Source organism: Talpa occidentalis, unplaced genomic scaffold (assembly GCF_014898055.3).
Source record: "Talpa occidentalis isolate TD23 unplaced genomic scaffold, MPIMG_talOcc4v2.1 talOcc4.8, whole genome shotgun sequence".
NCBI lineage: Eukaryota > Metazoa > Chordata > Mammalia > Eulipotyphla > Talpidae > Talpa > Talpa occidentalis.
Window position 1 is genome coordinate 7,903,756 of NW_023605194.1, and position 27,046 is coordinate 7,930,801.

Consider the following 27,046-nt stretch of genomic DNA (forward strand, 5'->3'; position numbering starts at 1 on the left):
TCTGGAGGGGAACCCGAGTTATCTTAAGTGTGAGATGTTTTCACCAAAAAAATTAGTCTTGCTCAGAAATGTCCAGTTTTGCCAACTCTTACAACAGGGTAGCTCTCAAAAGCTATTTACTGATCAGGCTGAATTTTAAAAGTTAAGGGCAGCAATGCCTTTGAGTTAGAGAAGAAACAAAAATTAGAAATAAATGGCAAATGGCCCTAAACAGTATAAGAAAAATTCTGAGCAATTAAGCTGGCTGTGTCATATTCAGAGGGCTTAGTTGGCAGTGCCAAGCTGATAAGGTTTGAGCACTGTTCTGGGGGCTTGGCTATGCTTTTTCCAGTTCTCATGACAGATCTTGCCAGGTGGGGAGCACATGGACATTACCGGTACCCCCCAAGAATGTTTTACATTGAATAACAATTGTAGAGAAACAAATAAAATTGAGTTGATGTTGACATTCATTTTTAATGGTATTGCGATTATTATGAAGATGACTTGAGCTTATGTCTGATCTATTAATAGAACTTCCCTCAGCCCTCCCTGAGGGTTAATCACTTAGCTTGGGGCCACTGCGTGGGCTGGAATCAGCTAAAAGTCTTCTCAAGCCTTTCCTCCTGTCCCTTCAAGGAGAAGTCGGCTGGACATTTGCATAAGAGCAGATTTTACAAGATCTACTCCAGGCATCTGCTTCAGTGACCACGTCAGAGCTTTATAACAAAGAAATCTTGCTACGTACAGGAATCCAATTAACTGTTAAAGTGATGCTAACAGCTCACACGTGCCGAACGTTGACATGGTCACAGGTGCTGGTTTGTGCAGCGGGTGTGTATTAATTCACTGAATTCCCCAACAACTCTGAGGGGCTAGTGTTTTCCAGTCCCCGAAGAGGACGATGTCTATTAGGAGGTGACGTGTCTCAAAATTCAACCGGTCCCAGCAGAGGCGAGATCCCAACAGTAAGTTAAAATCTCCTGGGGCCACATACAGGGTGCATTAAGCTTTAAGGACTTTACTCCAGTCTGTGGGATCTTCCTGGGGTGGAAGCTGGTGCTTTGCTTGAGTGAGGCATGCTAGACAAGGTGGATTTGGGAATTACCCACCAGGGGAGGGATTCTGCATAAAGCAACGTGTAAGTGAAAGAAGCCAGTCACAGAGGACCTCATAATGTGTGATTCCAATTTTATGAAATGTCCAGAACAGGCAAATCCAGGGAGACAGGAAGTACATTAGTGGTTGCCAGGCGGCGGGAGGGGAGGGATGGGGTGAAATGGGAGTGATTGTGGAGAGGGGGGGTACGAGTTTCTTTTTGGGGTGATGAAAATGCTCTAAAATTGATTGTGGTGATGGTTGCACAATTCTGTGAGTAGACTAAAAGGCATTGAAGTGTATGCTTTAAATGGGTGCATTGTATGGAATGGGAATTATATTTAATAAAGGAGTTGTTAATAATAATAAAAAAAAAAAACCTGAAGTGTTGAGTCTGGTCCCAAGTGTCTGCAGGCAAGCGCAGAGGCCGCGCAGGAGGCTCAGACACACGTGGGTTTCATAAAAGTCACTTAGTAGAGGGAGAAATGGCTGATTAATTAAATTTATATAAATCGTTTATGTCGGTCATTAAACAATTAAATGCACCCATAATCTTGACATGTAGAAATAATCATTGTTAGCATTTTCAGGTTTATCCTTGAGAGTTTTTTTCCTATGCATAAGGAACTCAGGGACTCTGGATCCCTTTGGTAATTTGCTTTCCTCACTAAGTTGTGATCTATCACAGTGGCTTTCCAGACGGACCCAGGGCATCAGTGCCAGCTTTTCCTGAGCACTTCTTACAAATGCAAATTCTCTGGGCCCATCCCAGCCTCAGGGTGAGAAGCTCTGGGGGTGGTGTCACCTCCTGATGCACACTCAGACCCTGGATGAGTGTGCATTAAAGGCAGATGGTTTCTGCCCTAATTTTTAAAGATTAACACTCCAGTTGCTGCAGAGAGCATCCTTGTGCTGTCCTTGTGCTCTCGTTCAGTTATTTCCTCGGATAGAGTCTCAGAAGTGTATTTGCTTGGCTCAAAGTCTAGCCTTTGGCTACATCCCAGCTAACCACCCCCCCTACAAAAAAACCTGAACTTACCTTCCTACCTACAATATGTGACAGTGAGTGTATGTTTTTGACAATTCTGCCCATTCTTTAAAAGAAAATCTATGGTAATACAATAAGTAAAAAGGGCTCACTCTTGTATTTTAGGTTATATAACTTTGATTGCTGATAATATATGTGGTTATTAACTATATTCCTTCATTTGTGAATACTTTGTTTATGTCCTTTACCCAAACTTTTACTGGATTTTTTTGGTATATATATTTCTGGTGGAATTTGATATATTCTTTAAGTAACAAACATACTTATCCCTTGAATATCATATATATTGAAAATTTGTTCTGGTTTGTCATTTAACTTTATTGGGTTATCGTTTGTCAGCAAAACAAGTTTTGAATTTTGATATCATAAAACTTTGTTTTGGTGTGGTCCTTTGAGAGGCATTTACCTTAAAATATTTACGTATCTTTTTGCTTGTACTTCTACATTAGACATTGCAAATCCACTTGGTTGGTGTAAATTGCCCCACAACCCCCACCCCAAGGTTATCCTCAGAGACCTCATGGAAGCTGCCCAGGTGATACTGTGAGAACCACTAGGTAACAGTAATACCAGTTAAGGTATGGAGCCACCTACCCTCTGGGGGTCCCTGCAAGGTAGGGACTTTCAGCAGCTGATAACCCCTGTCCTGCAGAGGCAGCCCTGGAGCCAGAGAGGCTGAATGGGCTGCCCCAGGCTCAGCAGGGAGCCTGTGGCTGAGTCTTGGTTTCCACCTGGCTCTGAAGAGAGGCCTTAAGCACCCAGTTTAACCACCCTCCATGCATGGCATCATGCTGAAAAGCCCGTGAGGTCTCATTTTAAAGGATGGGCAAGGGATGATACTGCTGTAGGACCAGGGTTTTGGGGTGGCAGGGAAGATGACGTAGTTCACCCAGCAAGGCGTCCTTAGTGTGGAGAAGAGGGGGGGCCGTAGATTTTGTAGAAAGTTCCCCTTTTGGGGATGGGGTACTCCAGATAAGGCACCCTTGTTTTCGTTCCCACAGACCAGATGCCTTTATTCAGGCCCTTTGCAGTGACCGCACTTTATCCGCTGAACGTCCGGCGTGAGCTGGGGCTTTGTATGGCGCGGGGTCTTACTGGGGATTATCGGGAGGCAAGAATAATGGTGATATTGTTTGCAGAGCCAAGGTGGAAAATCAGACCCGGGTGGAGGATTTATTTTTCTGCCATAAAGCTGATGGGGGTGGGTTGGGGAGGGGGGCGCTTCCAAAGTTCACTGACTATGGCGCTAAGGCTCCGTTTGGAAACACTCCTGGATGACAGGGGCAGATTCGCAGCTAATACCGTGCACACCCTCTATCACCAGGCATCCAATTCCCAGCGAATTTTGCAATATAGTGACAGTAATGGAAAGCAAAATGATCTCTAAATAATGGTTTAAGATGGCTACTTGATAAAGGGCCCTGCAATAATTATGATCAATGGAGCATGGACTCAATATATATTGCCCATTTAGATGCACCCGATTAGCTTAACAGCTTTCTTTAATGTTCTGAGTATTCTGCGTGTGCGTGCATCTGTGTGTGCATGTGGCGTGTGTGTAAGAGGGAAGAAGGAGCAAGAGAAGAGAGGAGGGGCGGGCACGGGAGGCCCTGGGCAGCGAGGAGCACTGCTGGGCTTCCTATTGCTCAGAGCAGGGGCGGTGGGACTCAGTGCCCTGCGGCGGGGAGGAAATTGAGATTCAGAAGTTGCATGATCGGTACAAGAGAAAGCACTCAAGTGTCTTGTGTTCGGGCAGGCCTGTGTGGCAGGAGGTGGGGGTGGGAGCGGGGCAAGCTTGGGGATGGGACACCTGATATGGGTTTAGTTTAGTCATTTCGCAGAGGGTGCTTTCTGGGTGATGATTTGGGGTAATCACAGAAATTAGGCCTGCGGGCAGCCGGCCAGAAGACTCTCTCAACCTCAAGGGGCTGGGGCTGGGGGTGGGGTGGGGGTGGGAGTTAGTGCCATCCGCTAAGTGAGCCGACAGAACTGGCTTTGGAGAGCTGAGTAGCCATGGAAATGCATTTACCAGGGAGGAGGAGGGATGATTTACTTGACATTGGTCCTAATCCTCCCCTTGCCAGCCCCCCGCCCCACCCCGGAAGGAAATTTTGTGTGTGACAGCCTGTTTAAAAATCTGGGTCGGTTCCCTACTTTTTATGTTTCTGGGTTGATCCCAGGTAACATGCAGGGTCTGTGATCAGCATGTAATGACGAGGGCAGCGTGCCATCTGGGCTGACATTCCTTGGGGTAATGAGGATAAAGTGATTTCAGTCTTAGTCCTGACTTGCTTTGATTTGTCAGTTAAAATAAAGGCCCTTCTCCAACCTTCTATGAAAGGATGTCAGTGGGAATTGTCACAGCTCACACGAGAAGCCAGTCCCCTCCCTGGATAATCTCTCTGATGTTCCTGCTGATTATGAGTGGGTGAGGGGTCATTCGACTCAGTGACCATCGGGCTATAGTCCGTGGCTGAGAGGGGCGGCTGCTGTCCACTGAGCATTTACCACATGCTGGCTGCTGTTATGGCCAAATTGCAGCGTGTGCGTGAGTCACCCCAGGAGACCATTAAAATGCAGATTTGAGGGTGCACAGTTCTAGCAGTATGGGTGGGGGGCAATGCTACCAGCAGCAAAGGTCCAGGGGCAGACCTTATTTGATTCAGACATGAACCCCATGAGGTGGCGCTCTCCAGCATGAATGCCATTTGATGGAGGAAGAGCCCACACTTTCAGGGGCCACGTGTCTTACAGAACATTTCCCAGTTCTTTTTTTTTTTAAAAGATTTATTTATTTATGCATACAAGAACTGGGGTACAGGCCAGAGTTGCGGAGGGTGAGAGAATTCACTGGAGACAGAATGGGGAGCAGAGCAGGCAGACTGACTAAAATACGCTGCTGAGGGGAGCAGCGGGCGAGTCAAGAGAGGTCTGCTGTGCATGTGGGTCAGCATCCTGGCTCAGGATCGAAGTTGGGCTGCAGAAGCTGCGGACAGCTTCCTAGTGCTGTGCTTAACTCCTTGTGCCACCAGGGAGGCCCTATTTCCTGGTTCTTAAATGACAGGGCTGAGACTCAAACGAGGCCATCTGTCCATCCATCCATCCATCCTTCCACCCTTCCACTTATCCATCCTTCTGTCTGTCCGTCCATCCATCCTTCTTGCCCTTCTCCTCTGAGCAGTGTGGGGATGTCAGAGCAAGATGCATGGTAGAGGGGGTGATGGGGCAGCCGAGACACCTAGTGATTGGAGGAGCATCACCCAGATGATACACAGGAGAAGCTTAATTGTGTGAAGTCACTGAGATCGGGAGATGGTCGGGTGTATTTCCCTGATGAACTCGTCACCACTCCCAGAGCTCAGGTTCTGTGCCCTTCACAGTTCCTGTCTGCCCCTGGTCGTCAGGCCTTCAGATTTGTCGGAAGCATCTGATTCTGAACCAGCAGTCTTAATAGGACCGTGATGAGAAGATATAAGGGCCCCCCCCTCCAGGAGTCTGGGGAGGGTGGGGTGTCTGTCACATCTGAGCCTTCAGGGCACGGAGCTGGGCCTTCCGGCCTCACTCCAGCTCATCAACACCTCACACCAATTTCCAAATGCTCCAGGCTTGATTAAACCCAAGGCAAGGTTTGCTGAGTGCTTCCTCCCCCACCTTAATTGTTTAGATTGTGTAGAATTTGAGTCAAATTTAATCCAGATGTTTCTGATTCGTTTAAGTTTAAATCACCAGAAAATGCTCTTAAGTTGCTATTTGATGTTGAAGAGGTTTTTCAAGCATTTTCCCCCTTAATAGGAGAGGTCTCGTGTGTGTGTGGGGGAGCAGTCCCCTGCACTGAGATGTTTTATCTGATTTGATTTGAAAATCTGTTTTCATGAAATCTGAGTCAGAACTCAACTTTCCTCTGACCTCCTTCTGCAAATCCACACCACGACCATCTCAAAGGCGAGCTGAAGGAATCGGCATGCAGGTGGTATCAGGATAGTTGTTTGAAAAAATAATCTCTCTGGCCCTGGCCTTCTCCAGCCTGGGGCCTGACTGGTGCAGGCAGACAGCCACGCCCTTCTTCAGCTACTGGAGAGGCTTCTTGGGCCGGGCAAGTAGGCTGATTTCATTTTCTGTTGCTGCCTGGGCATTTGCTAAGCTGAAGTCAGTGAGACCTGCACCAAGGATCTGAGAGCTGATGGGTCTCAGACCCTCAGGCAAGGTCTTGATCCACAGTCAAGGGCAGTGGGTCTCCAAGTGGGGTCCCCAATCAGCAGTATCAGCATCACCTGGGAACCTGTTATAATGTGACTCTGAGCTCTGTCTTGGACTTCGTGTATCAGGGAATCCAGAGAGGGGCTCGGTGCTTGTATTCTTGGAAGCCTTCCCAGGGATTCTGATGCACCCCGAAATTTGAGACCCACAGGTTGTAGAGTAAGGTAAAAAGTATCAGGCTTTTCTGCCCTCCTGCCATTAGGATAGATGAGGGAAACCTGCGGTCCTGAATGCATGCCTGATGGCGGGCACCCGAAGTGGGTACACCTGGGCTGAGAGACTGAGTTTATAAGGGCGGTGTCATGGGGACGCCAGCAGAAGCCAAGAACGAACGGAAGCAGGAGAGCAGAGAAGCAGAGAGAACACGAGAGAACGCCGGAGAACCCAGATAGAGTGAAGACCTGCTGGGGGGCCAGGAGGCCTGCCAGCCCCCCAGCACCCCTGCCTGCCATGTGCCTGGTAAATCTAAACAAAAAACCTGCAAAAGCCACTGAGGGCTCCAGGACTCTCTCTCCTCCTTTACCCCATCTGCTGGATCAGAAAACCTGTACTGTGGTCTTCCTGCCTCTACACAATTCCAGGCCCTTGGGTAATACTTGTCATCTTATTCACAGGACTTTGTGGGGTTTTTAGAGAGATAAGAGTAACACTGTCACTCAGCCACATTCTGTTCTCGCAGGGCTGCAAGAGAGACCTTCCTGATTGAGCTGAAAGGCCGAAAAATCAACAAGCCACCTGCATTGTTTCTTTTTCCTCTTCTGAATTAGTTGTGTGTGTTTTGCAGTGTTTGCTCGGAACTGTGGGTGAGGGACCATGTCAAGACAGCTGAAAGGCCTAGAAGTGAAAATTCTTCTGGGAGCCACTGTCAATTTCTGGGGCTTGAGCAATGCACTTTCCTCAATATCAAGCTTTTATGAAGCACTTAGCGGGATCACTGGAGTTGGCAGATTGATACGATGGGGTGCTCCTCCCTCCTGCGTCCAGTCATCGGCTTCACATTTGTCAAACGTTAATGGAGCTTCTGCTACATTCTGGTGCTGATTTAGGAGTTCTGAGGGATTCCTGCCGGAGGCCGAGTTCTTAATCATGTGCTTAACCAAAAAGTTCCCAGACTAGGGGTTGGCCAGAATAAGTAAATACATGGTCAGTAAAACAAAGTTTTACAGTGAACATCAGGCAAGAGAGGGAGTGGAGAGGCAGGGGCCAGGTTTCCCTGAGTAGGGGATACCGGGGGTCTCAGAGAAAACTGCTGCCTCTGGTAGAGGTGGGTGTGGGGAAGCTTGGAAGTGGGGCCAGGAATGCAGCTGTTTCTGAATGTGGGGAGGGGTAAGAGGGGGAGCAGAGGGAGGAGACAATGCTGCGGACCATGGCAGGTGCACGAAGCATCAACCAAGACCACCTACATCCCTCCTATCCTTGGAATTCTGTTTAAACCTGTTTTTGAAAGGGGCACCCCAAGGTGTGTATCACCTGTCTCATCTCTGGCTCTTCAGCACCCCTGGTGCTTGAGGAAGTGTGGGGTGGTGAAGATCTAGACATGAGAAGGGTCCACGAAACATTTCAGACACTTAAAGGCGAAGCCCTGGCAAGAGCTGGGCACCTGGGTGCTGCCCGAGCTCCCCACACCTGGCCTGGCACGTGGCAGACACGACTCAAAGAAAGGGGTGCTCTAAATACTGGAAGACAGTGCAGAGCGAGTGGCTGACGCATCCTAGTTGCTCTGGGCCTGCCTCAGCCTCTCTGCATTTCTCTCAAACTGCACCCAAGGCAGCAGGTGCCGACTTTAAAATAGAGCTCAGCAAACAAACAAAAAATAAAAAACCCACAAAATTATACCAATGGCTCAGTTTTCTCATGGAAAATAAACCACTAATCACTGAGCAGCATTAACTGTATTAACCTTAAACCATCAAGGATTTGGGGGGAGGGTACTGGAGGGAGGAGTCTGGTGTGTGTATTTCCAGAAGGTAAATATGATCACAGCACAGCCCTGCCTAAAAAAAACGTCAAGGTGGCTGCATTGCACTCAGGGTGAAGTTCAAACTCCCCACGACTTCGAGTCTCGCCCAGCCCAGCTTCCCCTTCCACCGCCTGCCCTCCGGGTCCAGACTCCTGGGCCCTCCCCATGGCACCTGCAGGCAAATCTTCTCCAGGACTCCCAGGTTCTGAGGCTCCTGAGTGTCCTGGTTCGCTCTTCCTCCTCCCACTGGAGCATCTGTATCTCCTCCTGCCCTCCCGTTCTGCATGCTCCTGAGGGCCGGGACCATCTCTGGTTCATGACGGGGAGGCTGGAGGCTGTCCATTTGGGCTCCAGGAATGAACGGACACTTTGGTCAATGAAATAAAGTTACCTGCCTTGCGGGGGGCAGGGTGCTGGGAAAGTAAGCCTGGTGAGAAGGCCCCGCTGGAACCCTCTGTGGGCCTTGGGCTCTCCAGCCATTTGAGCCAATAATGAAAACATCTTTTGCTGAGGGGCCCAGCAAACCCTCTTAAATGACTCCGTTTCTAGGCCTTTACTGACATATGTTTGTAAGACTGAGAACCTGTCAGGACAATTTCACGTTTCAAGGTGCAGAAACAATGTGACCAGGTTGAAACTTTCTGCCCTTTGCCAGGTTGTCCAGTTGTATCTGGGGGTGCATGTCTCCCCAGCCAGCTTTTCTCGGCCTGATAGTGAGTGGAAGGTCACGATGGAAATGCTGCCACCTGGTGCCATCCCTGTCCCGAGACAGCCGGTGATAGAGACCCGTGGCCACCAAGTGACTCCTGACTGGAGGGGAAAAGAAATTTTGAGGGGCTGAAGAAGAGGCGCTGAGGGCTGTGTTTTCCCCCTGCAGAACAGTTGAAGAATTATAACGAAGCAGGAGCACGATCACCATTTCTTTCCAAGTGACTAAATATTCCTGATCAGCATCTGAACTTTAAATGGCACCGAGAAGGGGGCTTTCTGTTGTGGTTGTGAATGGTGGCAAAAGCACATGCAGATAAAATCCCAAAGACTGTGTCTCTGCGAACCTGCCAGCCAGTCATTTGCCAAATTTCCTAATTAGTCACATTTGCAACAACACGCTCTGGCTAAGAAACGGGATGAGGATTTTTGAGATGATCGAAGGGGTGATATACAAATATTTTGGGTGAGACATAATCAGTTAATTGGTTTATTAAATTCTAAAATCATTGTTTGCCCGAAAGAGCAATAAAACTAACTAAATGAATAGTCACCTCTTTGAAGACATCTTACATTAATTATGTTTATGCACCACTTGCAGCAAGCCAGCTAGACAAAGGGCTCTTTATCTTTACAAGCCGTAGCTACAATGTATTGAGACTCAAATGATACCACCGACTTTATGTCTACATAATTACAGAAATCTTATACCTTTTGTGTTTGCACATCATTTTCGTTTTTTTGGAATAGTTAAACTCCATTTTACTTTTAATAACATTTTAGAAATCATTGTGATTCAGGTAAACAGAATTTGATTGCTTTGATGGATTGAAAATGGTTAGCTCAGCCCGAGTTTATTTGATTTGTTTCTTCAGGGATTACAAAGAATAGGATTTTATCTCCAGACTGACAAAAGAGACAAACTCTGCATTTTTGCCTGTGTAGTGGAAGAACGGCTAAGCCACACAGCCCCTCCACCAGGGAAATGCATTAGGCAGAGGTTGGATTTTTATTCACGATCCTGAGTTTTCAGTCTGTCCTGGGGTGAGGGGGGTGTGCTGGGGAGGGGGCATGGAGAATGTTTTACTCTTGTTTTTACTTAGACTTTTTTAGGGAGAGAAAACCTGGGATATTGCCTGGCGCTAAGGACAACAGAAGGCCGGGAGGTGATTTGGAGTCTGTAGTAATAGTCACTTTAGGCAAAGGCTTGTCTGCTAATTGATTGGGTTTCGAGAGACAATGTGCTGATCACTTGCCAGAATTCACCTTGAGACACATCCCCGAGGATTTCCTGGAAGCTTGGATCCCAGACCCTGGGTGGATTGTGTGGTGCTTCTGATTATCACCGTTCTTTATTTTATCCAGTGTGACTTGACATTCGCATGGCAGGAAGAGATCAAGAAATATCGATGTACAACACAGGGAAAAGCTCCAACAGGATGCAACTACCCTGATTCAACACAGCTGGGGGCGGGGAGGGGGGCTCCCCTTAACTGCTGGTTCCTAAGGATGATGGTTGGTCTTTCCAGAAATGTCTTTAAATACCGACTTCTCAGAGGCCTGGGGGCTATGTAGCCATGCAGCGAGCCAACTTTGAGCCCTCAAGTTTCAAAGCACTTGCAAGGAAGTTCAGTTTGTCGGCACAGGCTCCTGCACAGAGCCTGGGTCACCCTGCAGCCGCATGACTGCCCATGCTGGCCTTCCTCCCCAGGCGTGCACGTGGGTGGAGGCTGGGCATGGGTGACGGACACATGTTTGAAACATACTGGCACCTTTTTGTCCTCAAGGACCCTAATGAGAGCGTGTTTTACCATAACCCATATAGAGTGATAGGAAAGCTGCTGCATCACGATGGGGTCTTTTGATTGTGGCTGAAACCTGCCAATTTAATACAGATTTCACATGAGGAACATTCTCGAAAATGTTCAGCAAATATGCAAATAACCACCAACCAGGTCAAATCTCATTACACCAAATCCAGTTTATAAAAGGCAAAGAACTGCCATCTGAAGTGTCCCTAATGGCACTAAGATGCTCCCTAGCCTGATTTGCTGTCTAATTGATTTAAGAAAGGACTGATGCAATAAGAATAATAACTTCGGTAATGCTTTGAAATTTTATGCAATGCCATTTGGTTTCAATGTCAACTAATACACGAAACCTGCAAGTTCATAATCAGAATTAGAAGGTATTAATCCAAGAAGGCTCTCAGGTGGAGGTGATTTTTAGTGGCACGGGAGCAGTGCCCCCCAGTGTCCTTTTCTTCACTGGGACTTCTTTGGGAACATCACCAGACAGCAGCACCTCTGGTGCAGACTGGACTGTGCAGGGTTGAGGGAGTGAGGGCTAAGGAAGTGAGGCTTAGAGGGGGGATGGACCACATTAAGAGGCAGTGGATTGACAGTGGAAACTTCCTGCATCCATGGCCACCCACAGCATCTTTGGAGGTACTTTCCAGCATTAACATGCCAATAGTAAGTTCTAGGGAACTGCGTGCTTCTCCAGAAGTCCAAGGAGAGCCTGTGGACAAAGACCAGAGGCAGGAGGGAGCCCTGGGCAGGCCCACATATCTGTGAGCTCACAGCAGGGTCTGTGCTGAAGATGGCCTGTGTAGGGAGGGGTCTGTGTAGGGAGAGGTCTGTGTAGGGATATGGGCTGGCAGGCCTCTGCCTGGGAAGGATTCTGGCCCTGTTTGGGGCGTGGGGTTAGCAGCAGCCTCTAGCTCTGAGCCCCTTCGGGGTGGCCATGGTCCTAGGTGGCACCCTTTATTCAGTGACTGGTCAGAGCAGGAGTGCACAGGCTGGGCCACCTTGCCTCAAAACAGGTCAACTTACCAAGCAATGGTCATTCTGGAGCTCTGGACAGATTGGTGGAGTTTTGCGTTTTTGTCAAGTTTGCATGGTCTGTTCCTCTGCGCAGTGTGATTCCTCCCCCTTTCACTTCTCAGGCCTCGATCCCCACTAAACATCTGCAGCCTGAACTCTATCACCCATAAGCTACTAGAAAACTCAACTCATGCTAGCAGAAAGGGACACAAGCAGATGAACATAAAGGGCAGAGGGAGATGAGAAAACTGGCAGATAGCCGGGCTCAGCTTGGTGGCCACTGAAGTGAGGAGTCCCCAGGCTTCTGCCAGGCAGGTGAATGGGCAAAACTGCAGGGTCAGGGAGGCATTGGTCACACAGTGGGGAGTAGGGTGGGGTGGGGTGTGTGTGAATGACCTTGATACCTGGTTCTCCTCAAGTGTTCCTGGGGGCAGGAGGTCAAGTCAGGGTGTGGGCCAGCAAAACAAATTCAACTCTTCAATAGCAACCAGTATCCACAACCCCCCAATGACCTGGGAGCCAACTCATTAGAGAGCAGGTAAATAATTTCTCCTGGCTGGAAAGAGTGATGGCGAGGGGCGTGTCCTATCTATGTGTATGTGGCAGGTGCTCAGTTAATGGTTGGACTAAATACACGACCACATTGATGTTAAAAAGCCTCTGCAAGGGCCTCCCCTGGTGGTGCAGCGGTTGAGCACTGGGCACCGGTTCGATCCCTGGCCACTGGCGAGGGGCCCACCAAAAAAAAAAAAAAAAAAAAAGAGAAAAAGCCCCTGCAGCTGAACCAGGGGGCAGTGGGATTGTGAGTGCTGCTTGCTGTTGAAGAATTGAATTGGTTTTGTGGCATCCAAACCTTGTCTACAGCTCTGAAGACCTTGCAGTGCTCAGGACTCGGGTGCAGAAAGCAAAGGCTGACAGGCACATTTCCAGCCAATTTACATACATGTAAAGCTATTTGACTGGGTACCGATTTCTTTGCTTGTCTAGCATTTCCCTGTTACAGTTGGCATGGCATGGAAAATTCTACATTCTTCTTGTCAGTCTGCTCTTGCAACCTATTTTTCAAACTGTCTCACAAATGAATTTCAGAAACAATGATCAAGGGGACAAAAGTGTGTCTTTGTGTGTAGAGGAGGAGATACCTTGAACATTTGTCCTCCACAGTGATAAACTTGTGTCTGAATCTTGCTGGGAAAGGAAAATACGCATTTAGGTTTGAGATGGAAAAATGGCTTCCCCACAAGGACAAAGTTATGGAATTTATAGATTTTAGCACCCAAGGCAATCATAGCTGATGGTTAATTCGTAATGAAAGCTAAGCGTGGAGTAATTTTACCTGATGTTTCAATTCTATTTTGTCTTAAATACAACTTAACAGGGAGAATGAACATTTTAGAGACCCAGAGAAATGATCTTTTGTGAAATATTATTAGGTTTGGTTTATGCCGTAGGTGAAACTTTCTGGAAAAGACAGCTGAACGGGTCTACCGATTTGCATTTCTTACATAAATATATTTGCAATTTCTGGAGGGACAATTCTTTATATAGTGTAAAGTGTAGTTCATTGTGCTATTTCTATGTTGCATCCAAATTTCTGAGAGGCCTTAGAGCTATGACCTCTGAGGAGAGCCACAGACAGGCAAAAATCAAGACAAAAGCATAGGTTTTTATATCAGTTTAGCAAAATGATTCCAAGAGAGTTTGTTCTCATGGGAAAGGATCTGGTCAAAGAATTTCCCCTGCCTTTCCCCATACAACCTGCTTTTACACTGAGACATATTTGCAGTCAATGAAATCTTAGTATCCAGATTATACTCCTCCCTCCTTTTTATTTAAACCAAGGCCTTGTCTAGCTTCAGTCTTATTTCTTGTCATCTGGCCAATTTGCAGAAATGTAAAGTTGACTCTTGCAGATCTCTTGACTCTTGCAATCCTGCAGGCATGTACCAGCCCAGCATCTTCATTAGGCACATTTCTGGTCTTCCCTGTGGCCAGGTTGGGAATTGGGCATCAACACAAGTGTCTGTGTCACCCTAGTGGGTAATAAGATGCCTTGCAAACTTAGTACGTGGGTCTTATAGATGATCAGAAACCAAGCTTGTCAGTGAGTGAGAAAGTAGGTGTCTTACCATGTGCCATGGGCCTCCCCTGCCAATTAGCGGGGACTGAAAAGACTTGGGGAAGACAATGACTTGGGGTGGATGAGTTTTTTTGCTCTGTAATCTAAGGGGTGGTGAAGCTGGTCCTGCAGCTCTGCTTATTTCCCCAGTGGGACAGTCTGGCTGCTATTCTATTCTGTTAAGAATAACTATAGATCGTTCAATGTTCCATCTTGATATCTTCCTCATCAGGAAAGATAATTTCTTCTGAGCCATACATTATTTAAATGATTATTAATCCCCAGTGCAGATGGCCATAACAACAATGAAAATTTACTGAGCATCTACTATGTGTGAGGCACCCTACACAATACTTACAGAACTGTCATTGAATGTTTCTGATAATTTCAGGATAGAGACATCCCTATTCTCATTGACAAAAAGGAAACTGGGGTCTAGCGAGATTGCGTAATTGTTGGAGGTCACACAGCTACAGTGTAAGAGCCACCGGGTCTGTGTGTTCTCACAGTCCTTGCTTGCAATCGCCTGCGGAACTCTGTCAGAACACAGCAAGGTGGGGCAGGGGCTGATGTCTCAGCCATCTCATTACTGCCATGTGCATACGTGCAAAAAATTCTCTAGACCCAGAAGAGCTTGACTATAAACAATATGGGTCATCGGCTGAATTAGATATTGCTTAGATCTTAATATACGTTAATTATATGCCTATTATATATTCATCAAGTAGGTAGTAACTCATTGTTTATAATTAATTGCCTATTATTAAATGTTAAGCAATGATCGTGCCAATTTAAACTTCTACCAGGATTGTAGAGAATTCTGGAAATTTTCACATCAGGAGTAGGTGTTGTTCATGTTTTTTTTTAAATGGATCATATGATGGGAGCTAAATTCCATCTCATGGAGGTTTTCATCTGCATTTCCGTCGTTATAAATAGGTTGTACATGATATTCGCCATCTGAGTTTCTTCTTCTGTGAATTCATGTATTTTTGTCCTTTTTTTATTTATTATTTGCCTAGTTAAAAAAATTCGTTTGTAGGAATTATATAATCTGGATACTAAATTTCATTGACTGCAAATATTTTCTCTGTTAACATTCTCTGTTAATATTTTCTTTGTTAACATCAAGGTGCTGTTACAAAGATTTGTGCTCTATAATTATACTTATCTATGTTTTTTGGATTAGATATTTTTGTGGATTATTTATATGTCATTTCCTGTATTTTCTCCTAAACTTTTAAGCTGTTTTTATACTTAGGCATATAGAACATTTGACGTGTGCTCTTGATTTTGTTACCTTTCTTTCATTTGAGGTATGATCTAGTGTTTGCACAAAATAATAACAAATTCTCTCAGCACTTACTGTGAGTGTATCCTTTCTCCTTTGATGTACATTACTTTTTTTTTGCATGTAGAAGAACTGGGGTGTAGGCCAGAGGGCGGTGTGTGTGTGTGTGTGTGTGTGTGTGTGTATGTGTGTGTGTGTATGTATGAGGATTCACCAGAGAGAGTGGGTCTGCTGCACTATAAGTGGGTTAGTTCCCTTATGGGAGATCAAACTCAGGCCCTGTGGTATAGTGCAGAGACATAACCCCTAGGCTACCAGGGAGGCCCTCATCTACAGTACTTTTCTCTCTATCACGTTTCCATGCACTTGTGACTTTCTGAACCTGGTCTCTTCTTGTGCCAATACTGATCTAGTTAATATATCTGTATCATAAGAAACTGATGATGCTTTATTTGTCTCCAAATGGCTTTTGTTGTTCTTAATCATATGGATTTTAGCCTCCGTGCTCCAATAATCTACTAAAAAATGAGGTTATTGCCTGATGTTTGAGATGTTCAAGGGCTTATCAGATAGTGTACTGGTTTATTAAAGTGACTCACCTGTGGTTCACCTGAGCTAGCTTCAACCTGAATGTTGAAGCATATTTAAAAACACTAATTCTGGACTTAATTAAATAAAAGCCAGGACTTCTGCCAATTTGAGTAGAAAACTGAATCTGAAGTCTACAGGTCACGAGATAGTGGCTTTGGGGCACTGTAATTGTAGATAAGAATTACATGAGCTCATATGAATCATCGGAAAAAGAGAGTGGGTCCTGCTTACACTATAACCTTCCAGATGAAGTTCACCAAAGGAGCCACCAGAGGTCAGAATGAGCACGAGAGTCCTGGCTTCTGCCTAAAGGAAGATGGACTCAGCGCCCGCTTCTCAGTCCTAAGGCTTGCTCAGTGGGTTGAGCAGGTACACACTTTTTTTTTCCTTGAGAGAGTGTTTCAGATGCTATTCAAGATGCTGTTTCTTGCTGGTCTTATCTCTATTGAAGTATTTTTTCCCCTAGTTCAGTGAAAATGAAACTCACTTCCTAATTGTTGAGATCAAACCTTTGACTTTAGTTGCAAGGAAATGCTGTTTGATGAAATTAAAAAGAAGAAAACCTACTTCAGCCACTTATCAGAATCTCAAACGCCCTAATGCAAAGTCAAGTCACCCACCAAATGAAAGAGGGTGATATTTCCAAAGGGGCTATTTTCTGGCTGACCATGCTATTTTGTTTCACTGATAAAGAATCCCATTCATTTAATTGAAAGCTGATGGGTGTATTCATAACCTGGGCCTGTGCCTGTGTGTGTGTGTGTGTGTGTCTGTGTGTGTGTGTGTATACCAGTCTACCTTTACTTGTTGTGCCAACACAATGTGCCTTTCTAGAGGACTGGTTTTTCATAAATGGAAGGCATAGCATGTTTTATAATAATTCCCTTTGCCCAAGGAAACAAGCCAAGAGACTACAGAGCTTTTCCATCCAGGCTACGTGGAAGGACAGAGGCCAAGTCTTCTGGGAGTGAAACTTCATCTCAGCCAGTCTTGCCGGACGCCTGTTGTGTGTTTTTCATTGTTGGAGCATCTCAGAGGTCACTCATTTCTGAATCTAATTTGGGAGAGATGCCTTCATGGGGAAGTCATTCAAACAGCTAAAAGACAAGGTAATTTAAGTGATTAAAAGTGATGTTTAATAAGCACTTTGAATTTGACTAAATACACAGTATCAATGATGATGGTGATCATAGTTTACTAGAGACCTTCTTTTGGTTCCCCACGGGATTCTTCCACCTTTGTCTCTGGGAAGACACTTGCTACCCTCAGCTTGAAGGTGCTCACCACTGGGCTGTCTCCCTTGACTCCCCAGGAGCAGAGACCCAGGGCTAAGCACCAGCCTGGAACTGCACTCACAGCACAGTCCAGCCTATTCTTGCCCAACTGAAGCGAAGGCCAGTCCTCTTTCCCCAGCCCCCTAGAAAGTCCCTGGTAGGCACCCAAGATTCCAGTTCACATCACAGCGCATACACTGCGCTGGTGCTTGGGGCTTCAGCCATGTGGTTTAACTCTGAGCTGGCATCCAGTTGTGCCCCTTCTCCTGAGTCCTGTGATACCTGAAAACTGATTCACACTAGCTTCAGTCCAAGCCTTTGACACTACAAAAAGTTGAATTTTCCTCATTCAACATAATAAATGGTTGTCCTGTGCATAGGAGTTTAAGGTTTATGTCTTGGGAGGCAAGAAAGGGTAATGAAAAGAACATGGCTCTCTCATACATCAGTAGGTCCTCAGATACTTGCCACATGAAGGAAAAAAATGAACAAGCGATTTACGGGGTTGGAAATACTAAATACACTAAAAAATCACACATGTATTAAGTGTTCACTGTATGCCAGGCACTAGGCTAAGTGCTTGCTTTAAAGTTTTATCTCATTTGCTCTTCAAAACTGCGTATTTTACAGATTAAAAAACCTGAAACTCAGAGAGGTTGATTAAGTCTCCCAGGGTCACGCAGCTAATAAGTGATTGAACCTTGATTTGAGCGCAGGCATTTTGATGCCAGTGCCTGTGCGTTCAGCCCCTACCAGATGGCAAAGCTCCTGGCCTGGGGACACATTAGATCAATACTTGGTGTGCCCTCCCACCCCAGTCCCTTGTCCCCTGCCCCCATTCCTGATGTTGCTGCATTATTTCTAGACAAAAAAGTACTTCTGTGAAATAATGTAGGCCTAAAAAATGTTATATGCCTTTCTATTCAACTTCTGACCTTTCCAATCTTTGTCTAGTTAGGGAATGTCTAGAGGGTACTGTATTAGATGCGGAAAGAACCTTGAATCTCCAAGGCAGTGGACCTTCTGAATTGTGGAGACCATCAATCAAACTGGGGTTCGAAGTTGAGACCACCTTGGCCGTGACAATGACTTTCTCTTCTCTCTCCTCCCAACAGCATCAGACTCGCCCTCAAGGCCTAGGTGGGGAGCAACTTCAACTTGGGGTGCTGTGGGGTGTGGGATAGAAGCCAGAATTTGCCCTCCGCAATCTGGCCAGAGCGATAGAAGGCATCTTTGACCTGAAGAAGTGTAATACAAAGAAAATCCTAATTGCTACAGCAAAGTAATTAGAAGAGCCAACCTGTAAATCAGAGTTCGGCCACCTCTTTAATTACGTGCACAATTAACTAGGTGACTCACACATTCTTCCCTAGATGAGCATATTTAATACCCTGGAATGGCAACAAGTTTCCAACTGATTTATCATGATTTTGTTTGGTCAGATGATTTTTCTGCATTTGAATGTGTTTTGTGGTTACATATTTGCTGTGAACAAACAATGCTTTTCCCAGGTAGTGTGTGGAGGACCGGCTGCACGATTTGTTTACCATTCTTTCAGGCCTCTCGGAAATCAAACAACATTATGTACTTATTTTTAAGTAGCTGCACTAAAATCTTAAATAGCCTCCTGAGAGTCTTGCTTTCTCTGGCAGGACGTACACACGTACCATAAAATGTTTGGAAGGTGATCGATTTCCTGACACGAGAATGTGAAGTTTTGATAGGAAACTGTAATAACCACATGTACTAACGTCACCTTGCTCTGGCATTTTAATTCAAAGGATCTAAAGACATCGTATGGTCTGAGAGTAGGCACAACACTGAAATTTAAAAGAGCAGTACCAGTAATAGTACAAAAGGAATTTTCAACATGCGTGGTCAGACTCAGTGGCGAGGGGCCAAGGCCCTGGGGTGGGGAATCAGGTCGACTTTGGTTTGGAAGCAGGCGCTGCCTTTCTTAGCTGTGTGGCCTCATGCAGGTTTACCTGCACTGGGGCTAAAGTTCCAGAAAGGACCCACTTCCCCCCGAGCCCCATGCAGAGTGGCTGTTGAGGGGTCCAGGCTGTGCCTGTGAGTCCCTGCAAGTGCCTGGATCATAGGTTCTCAGCAAGTGCTAGCTGCACCGCAGCTGTGGCCTGAAGAAATTCCACCTTCCTGGAAAGAAACTGAAATCAGACTCCAAAATCCTTGACAGCAATTGTGTCTCTCTCCAGAACCCTTTCTGGAAAGAGCAGCAGAGGGAAGGTTCTACACCGGCACACGGCTGAACTTCTCAGATACCTGTTTTGTTGTGTTTTTCATTTCTCTGCCCCTTCTCTCCTCCCCAGATCCCACCCTGCAGACCACACCATGCCCTCGCCACAAAGCTATCAAAAGTCTGAGAAGCTGTCACTGTGGATGGGGATGAGCAGAATTTACTTTTTGTTTTTCCTTGAAATGTTTGGCCTGGAAGTGTAAGGGTCTGTTCTTTGAATACGCCCTCTGAAGAATTACAGATATGCCAAGGACATCAGAGGAAGGGATGGAAGCGCCAGAAACAAGCTGGCAGGACCCTGCGGGAGAAGAGGCAGGGGCCAGGGGACCCACTGTTGTTTTCAAGCAGTTCATGGAGGAAAAGGAAGACTTTGAGGGTTGGGGCGGAGGGGCCTGCTGTCCAGTAATACCCTAAGTCAGTGACAGCCGCGGGAGACCTCTCTGCCCTGGTGGATATGGGGTTGTCACCGTGTTTCTTGATGGGACTAGAAGTAAAAGCAGAGGGGTCTTTGCAGAAGGTCGATTTTAAAGATTCTCCAATGCAGGATTTTACCCTCAGAGCGTGGTTTTGGATATAAACGGGGAGACTCCGCCCCTCTCCCCTGCTCTCCTCCTGAATCTGTCTAGGGCTCCCCATCCTATTCAGTGCGAAGAATTTCACAGGAGGTAAACAGCATCTGGGCATCACTTACCTCCTTTGATGTTTAACACAATTTACAATGAAAGCTTCAGAGACATTTAAAACCGTGCAAGGTCCTAAATCATTAAAGGAATGTGGTGCTAGACTTAAAAAATGATAATTGAATGCATTCAACAATAAAGCTGCCAAATTTTAGTGGCCTGCTTGCTAGAGGCTCTTTTGGAAAAACTGAGCTGGATTAAACACACACACACACACACATGCACACACACACACTCACACACATGGCAGAACTTCTGAAATAAGAAATTGTTATTGCACAAATTGAACATAGATCAAATGCAGGTAAGAACAAAAAATAAAACTAGATTCTCTAGTGGTATACCGAAAATGCTAAATGATCTGAAAATAATCACACTGGGCACTTTTGGGGGCACTTGACAGACCTGCCACCTACATCTCTGGTCTCTATAATCTGATTTGGATGAATATATATCTATTATGGTCATATACTATATATATATATATCTCCAAAGGGTGGATCCACAGGGTGAACCGCAGCCTATTTTGCTGGGGACAGGCCCAATTTATGTGTTACCCTGATGTAAAATTAAAGAAAAAAATCTATGGAAAACTTCCAAAATATAGCATATATATGTTATATATAGAAAAAAATACATATTCTATTATAGAATTAAAAAAACCCATGTATCCTCATTTCTTTTCCTGCACTATTTTAAAATGAATCCCCCAATCCTTTAAGAGAAAAACATAAAAAAAAAGTATCCCCACAATACTCTTACTACACCTAAAATTATGAAGAGAATTCCCTAGTGATATCAAACATCGAGTCAGTGTTAAAAAATGCCAGTTTTCTTGCAAATGTGTTATGAAAGCATATCCCCCCAGTTTTTGTTGCTTTGTTTGAACTAGGATTCAAGGAACACATGTTGTGATGTTCCTGTTTATTAAGTCTCTTTCCATCTCTGGATTCCCTCTCTGGCTCTGTTTTTTCTTGCAGTTGCTTATTTGTGCATCACTGTTAATGCATGGATTTAAGTATATTTTGCATTTCGTTGTCTTTATTGTTCTTATTAATGCTCACATGGTCCTGTGTTTGGTCGGTGGTCACTTCTTCAAGTTGCTTCTTGAGTTCTCTGGCAAGACCCCCCTGGCCTGCCAAGCTTTCCTGCACCTCAGACATGAGGCTCCAGAGCGATGGTGCACGTGGCTCTGGCGCAGGAAGCCATGTGTGGTCAGTAGGACGTGGCGCCTAGAGACCACGCTGTCAACTTGGGCAGCTTGTTGTGGTGTTGGTGATGGTCTCTAGGTGTTTTCAGGATGACAGAATTTTTACTTAAACTTTTGGTGTTAGATTTGTCTCTCCATTTTTTCACACCAGGAAATCAGTCCTCATGCCCACATCTCTCCCACCATTTTGATGTTGGGGAGTTTATCATCAAACAGATTCCTCAGTAGAGCATATTTTGAGTTCTTTTATGTTCATAACAGTTTTTCTGCAATGTGTGTATTTCCTTGTTTTTTCTTTTAAAGAGCTATTTATTTATGCATACAAGAACTGGGGTACAAGCCAGAGGTGGGGGGGTTGGAGAAGATTCACCAGAGACAGAGTGGGGAACAGAACAGGCAGATTGACTGAAGTACACTGCTGAGGGGAGCAGTGGGTGAATCAGGAGAGGTCTGCTGTGCCATGTGGGTCACCTCCCTGGGTGGGGATCGAACTCCTGCTGTAGCTGCTGCGCATAACTTCACAGGTTGCATCTTAACCCCTCCTGCCACCAGGGAGGCCCTGCAATGTGTATATTTCAATGTCAATTTGAATAAAAAGATAAAAACTATTTTCTTGATTATCTTACACATATTCCTCCATTTTTCCCCCCTGAGATAAAGTGCTGCCACTGAACATTATCTGATGGTAATATTAGGTTCTTTCTAAGTGACTTGGCCTTTTCTGGATGCCTAAAGGATTTTCTTAAGGTTTATTCATTTTCAGGAAGACCATTAAATCTTGGTCTTTATGAGTTTTCTTTCTTTTTTTCTTTTTTCAGGTTCATTGTATGTCCTTTCAATTTACAAGTGACCTTTTATTTTGGGAAACTCTTTTTGAATTTTAGTTTTCGATATTTGATCTACTCCACTACTTTGTTTTCTTCTTTGAGGAGGTGGGGGACCTCCTATTTTACATATGTTGCCTTTTATTGTGGTTGCCTATCTCTACCATTATTATCTGCCATTGTCATTTGACTCTTTTTTATCTTTGTTTCTTTTTAATTTAAAAGTTATTTTGCGTTTATAGTTCACAAGGCATTATATGTTATGTCTGCTCATTTATTTCATACAATTTGACCTTCACTTATGAAATTATTTTTTTATTGCTAAAATTTTCCAAAGTTCCATAACCTCATGTCTGAATTTTTAAAATTAGACTTTATTTTCCATAATTTACCTTTTTATTTTCTTAGCTCATTTTGAAATAAACTGCATTTCTAATGTATTTTATGACATGTCTTTCTGGCATGCTGTTTTTTTCTTTTAAAAAATAGCTGTGATTCAACTACAATTGTATTTGTTTTTGTATTATTATGTAAAATGGGTTTTCCTTTACTCTAAGGTGGGGATGGGGAGAATCAGAACATTTTTTTCTAACTTCATAGTTGTAGAACAATCACTTCTATTTTTTGCATAGAGTGTTAAAAAATTTTTTTTTCATAGTTCTGAAAACTACTCCCTACATTGTTTACCCAGTTTTATCCAAATCTAATTTTTTTTCTTTGCTGTTCCTATTCTGGAATCTACTTTCTGTGAGAAACTTTAATCTGGTAGGAAATTTTAGTGTATTTTTGAGCGTTCACAGGACCCTTGTGACATGCTCATAAACCCCGACACTCACCTGAGAATTGGATTGTGCAAAAGTCCCTTTCAGTTTCAATTGCTGTTTTCAAATGAACTGCCCTACTTCACTGCATACCTGTTTGGGACTTTGGGATTCTCCTGTTCTCAAGTTCATTCCATGTCCCACAGCCCCCTTTTCTTTCCCCTACACAGACTGTGCTGCCTAGGTCTTGTCGCTCTTAAATTTTTAATTGTGTTTTGCAGTTTATGGGAATACCAGTCACTTAGTTTTTTTGGTAGATATTGTTCATGGGTTTTGACTTCCCTGTCCTAGTTTCTCTGAAACTGTAATTATGGGCGGGTTGGCGAGATTAAAAGCAGACACTGCCACATTGTGTAGTTTCAGCATTCCCTTCCAATGCAATTCTTAATAGCAGTCCCTTTATGTTAAGAAGTGAAGTTTGGACATTAAATTAGGTGGTTACTGTGCTTCTCCACAATCAGAAATCCAAATGACTAAAAATGGAAAGATTTTCTAAACTTGATCTGAACTCATTTGATACCAAAAGCTGACCTGGCCTGACTTGGCAGCTGTTGATAATTTTTATGTGCCCCATGTATTATGACTATTTATAGTCTTTTCTTAGAAATGCTCATGTCTTTAAGAATGTGGCCCCCAATCTTGTGATGATGTTACAGAACATGCACTGTCTAAAACACATCACCATTTTGAATATGAAAAGGTATAAAATCTGAAACACTTCAGGATCACACATTTCAGATAAAGAGTTGTAAAAAACCTTACCCCCATCACCATCAAAATCACAGCAAGCCAGCTGATCAGGTTTTTTTCTCTTTAGAATTAGGAATAAGGACTCTGTGCTACTGGAGGGGCTTGGAGAGTGCTTGACCATAGAGTCTTCTGGAGCAGCAATGTCTCACCCCCCATGCGTGGAGAGACAGACTAAGTAACAACTGAAGACATAGAGAGGTGCATGAAACAGGTACAGAGAGCCAGCTGTGAGGAGACACCATGCACTGGGGGCAGAGAATGAATACTACTTACTTCCCAGCTCATGATTTCAGCCACACTTGGAAGGGAGGACTCACACTTGAGTCCTCCCTTCTCAAAGCTTCTTCGAGCTATTCTTGTGTCCTTCCAATAAAACCCTTGTTCTTAGCCAGCTGGAATGGATTTCTGCTCCTTGCAACCACAGGGTCTTTATTAAGAAGCCCCTGTGGGTGTTAGTCTTTCCCCCCATGTCATCTTCACAAAGGAGTCCCACTGGGGACTCAAACAAAATGGTGGATGGAAGGCAGAGTCTGACCCTTAACTCATCCATTTACTCAATAGAGAAATTCCCTAATTAACACCTAGGGCTGTCTCAGATGGAAAACAAAGCAATGGGATGTTAAAAAAAAAAAATAAACAGAAGGCACATGCCCCTCCCTTGGGAAACAAAGAGTCAATCAACGGCATTGTCTTTTTGGCTCCTGCCATCTCTACCAGATACTTCCCTCTCTGGCATCTGGGAACATCTGAAAATATTCAAGGGCAGCAGCAGAAATGACAAGAGGGTCTGACTAGGAGAATGTTATGAAAAGTGCAAACGCCTCATACTTTGAAGAACTTGTCATTCATTTATTCATCAAGCACTATTTGGCCAACGTCTCCAAGAGTTGGGCACTGAGCTAGGTGCTGGGGAGGTGGTACAAGTAAAACAGAACAGAACCCCAGCCTTCGCAGAGGTGGCATTCATTGTCTTGTGGGCAGCAGAAAGAAGGCAAACCAATACAAGCAGTAGGTCAGATGGATATGGCTGAACAGTAAACCAGGAAAGGGGAGGGGTATGTGCTGGGGTTATTTAAAGTAAGGTGGTGAGGGAAGGCGCTGCCTTCCCAAGGTAGTTCTTGAGCAGAGACCCAGAGGAGGAGAAGGACCAAGCCCCAAATATCTGGGGCAGAGGGGCCGGCAAGCACTAAGGCCAAGGCAGGAGCATGCTGGTGTGCTTCAGGGTCACTGTGAGGTCACCCAGAGGGGAGGGTAGTCAAGGACAGAGGGAACAGGTAAAGCTCAGGTAACAGTCATTGCAGGGACCTGGGCTTTTAATGGAAGTGAGGTGGGAGGTGACAGTGAGTCCTAGCGGAGAAGACCCTCCCTCACTTGGACTGCCAACTGAAGGTGTTGGGATTCTCATCCCAAATTTCCAAGTGTGTGTGTGGACGCGTGTCCCACACCACCATGCAGTTCTCCAACACCAGCTGGGTGCCCTACAATTCAACTTGACTCTGGCACTATCCTCGTGGAGACGCCTCAGCCCCAAGGGTGGGGGCTCTGGCCCACATATTGCCTCTGCTTCAGATGCCCACAGCAAGTTCTGGTGGTTACTGGGCCTCTGACTAGTCAACTGCAGAGCTCAGTTCCCGTGACCCCTCCATTTGGATCCATTTGCCCGAGGAGCTCACAGGACTCAGAGAATCATTCGTCTTACCAGGTTACTGGTATATTCGGACAAGAGAGAACTCAGAACAGATGATGGGAGAGAAGCACAGGCAAGGTGGGGAAAGACGGTTGAGCCTCCTAAGGGGCCATAGCTCACCAGTCGGGAAGCTCTCTGAGCTCCGCCCTTTCGGGTTTCTGTGGCTTCATCACACGGGCATATCCGTGGACTCATTCACCTTTGGCTATTGAGCTCAACTCAAGCCCCATTCCCTGGAGGTCAGAGGACAGGACTGGGGTGGAAAATTTCAGCCCTCCAATCAAAATCACATGTTTGGTTCCTCTGGCAACCAGCCCCATCCTTCGGGATTCCAAAAGATGCCTCATTAGTGTAATAAAAAACACCATTGTTGCTCAGGAAATTCTAAGGGCTTTAGGGGCTCTGTGCCTGAAATGGGGATGAAGATCAAATATATATATATATATTTCTTATTATAAATCACAGTATCTCAGGGGCAGACTGGAATCAGGGCGAACCTCTGGGAGGCTGTGACAGAAATCCGAAAGGAGGCAGTGATGGCTGGGTCCTGGAGGCAGGTGGGGGGTGGGGCTCTGTGTTCCTCCCCCATCAAATATGCCATACTCTTCTGGAAGTTTTAACAGTGTGCTATTTTTATGATAATTACGTGCTACAGGTTTATAGGCGTCCTATGTTTGATGTAGCAATTTATGAAACAATGACACCATTTCACACCTTTCATCTTAAGGTTTTGAAGAGGATGACACATTTTCTGCTCCGAGGAAGCCAATTAATTAACCTGATTCCACCCTTCCACAGAGGAGGGTGTCACTACGCCCATTTCAGAGTCGTTACACTGAGGCCCTGCCTGCACTGGTGGCCTCTGAGCTCGTCCTGGTGCATTTCCTGAGCAGATTTCTGATTTCAGGCTATCCTCATGCAGACTTTCTTGATCTTTTGAACTTGATTGTAGGCTGAAAGGCGTCTTCGCAGTGGGCAAAGGGACAGGGATTCTAAATGGGGAGTTAGCTCCTTTCTCCACTGAATTTGAGAATAAAGGTCCATTTCTGGTTATGGGCCAACTCAGCTCCAAGCTTGGAAAGAAAAGGTGGGCGAGAGGAGGCGGCAGAAGGGGGCCATTGGGTCACAAGTGTTTGCTTCTGCATTCTCGTATCCCTCCTCTGCTAGGTGTGGGCCAAAGTGTCCTCAGTGGGCTCCAGTCCCCCCTTCAGACATTTTGCTCCTGTGAACGTGGGCCCTGGGTTGGAAGATAGGCATTAAATGCAAGCCAACCACTTCATCTGGTGCTCAAGCAAGGAAACAGCAATTTGTTTTAGTGCTGGGGGACAGCCTGCCTTGCTTAGTGGGCTGATAAACCCAGTCCCCCAGTGCAGGCGGGGCCAGCGCTATGCTTTTTGGGCAATTTAAGGCATTTTCAAGAGTGAAATGACTATGCACTGTCATCACGGTCCCTGCTGACTCTCTGTGTCCCTCTTATTCCTACTTTTCTGCTGTGGGGTCTGAGACCAAGAGGCAGGGAACTTCCCAGGGGCTCTGCGAATGCAGGGGGCATTCCCAAGGAGAACACCCCTTTGTAATTTGGAGCCACTGTGAACTAGTGTGCCAAGAGGTGGTCAAGGTAACCTTGGCATATTTCTTCCAAAGTCATGTTCACAGGTAACTGTGTGGGC

At 45.4% G+C, this 27,046-nt stretch overlaps 1 long non-coding RNA gene across 1 annotated transcript; it reads left to right on the top strand.

Annotated features, from left to right (window-relative positions):
- Positions 1 to 824: 824 nt before the first annotated feature.
- Positions 825 to 18,135, top strand: LOC129145028 (uncharacterized). The gene is made up of 3 exons (XR_008550015.1): positions 825 to 947; positions 16,772 to 16,985; positions 18,105 to 18,135. It is a non-coding gene; the product is annotated as an uncharacterized LOC129145028 (long non-coding RNA).
- The last annotated feature ends 8,911 nt before the right edge of the window (positions 18,136 to 27,046 follow it).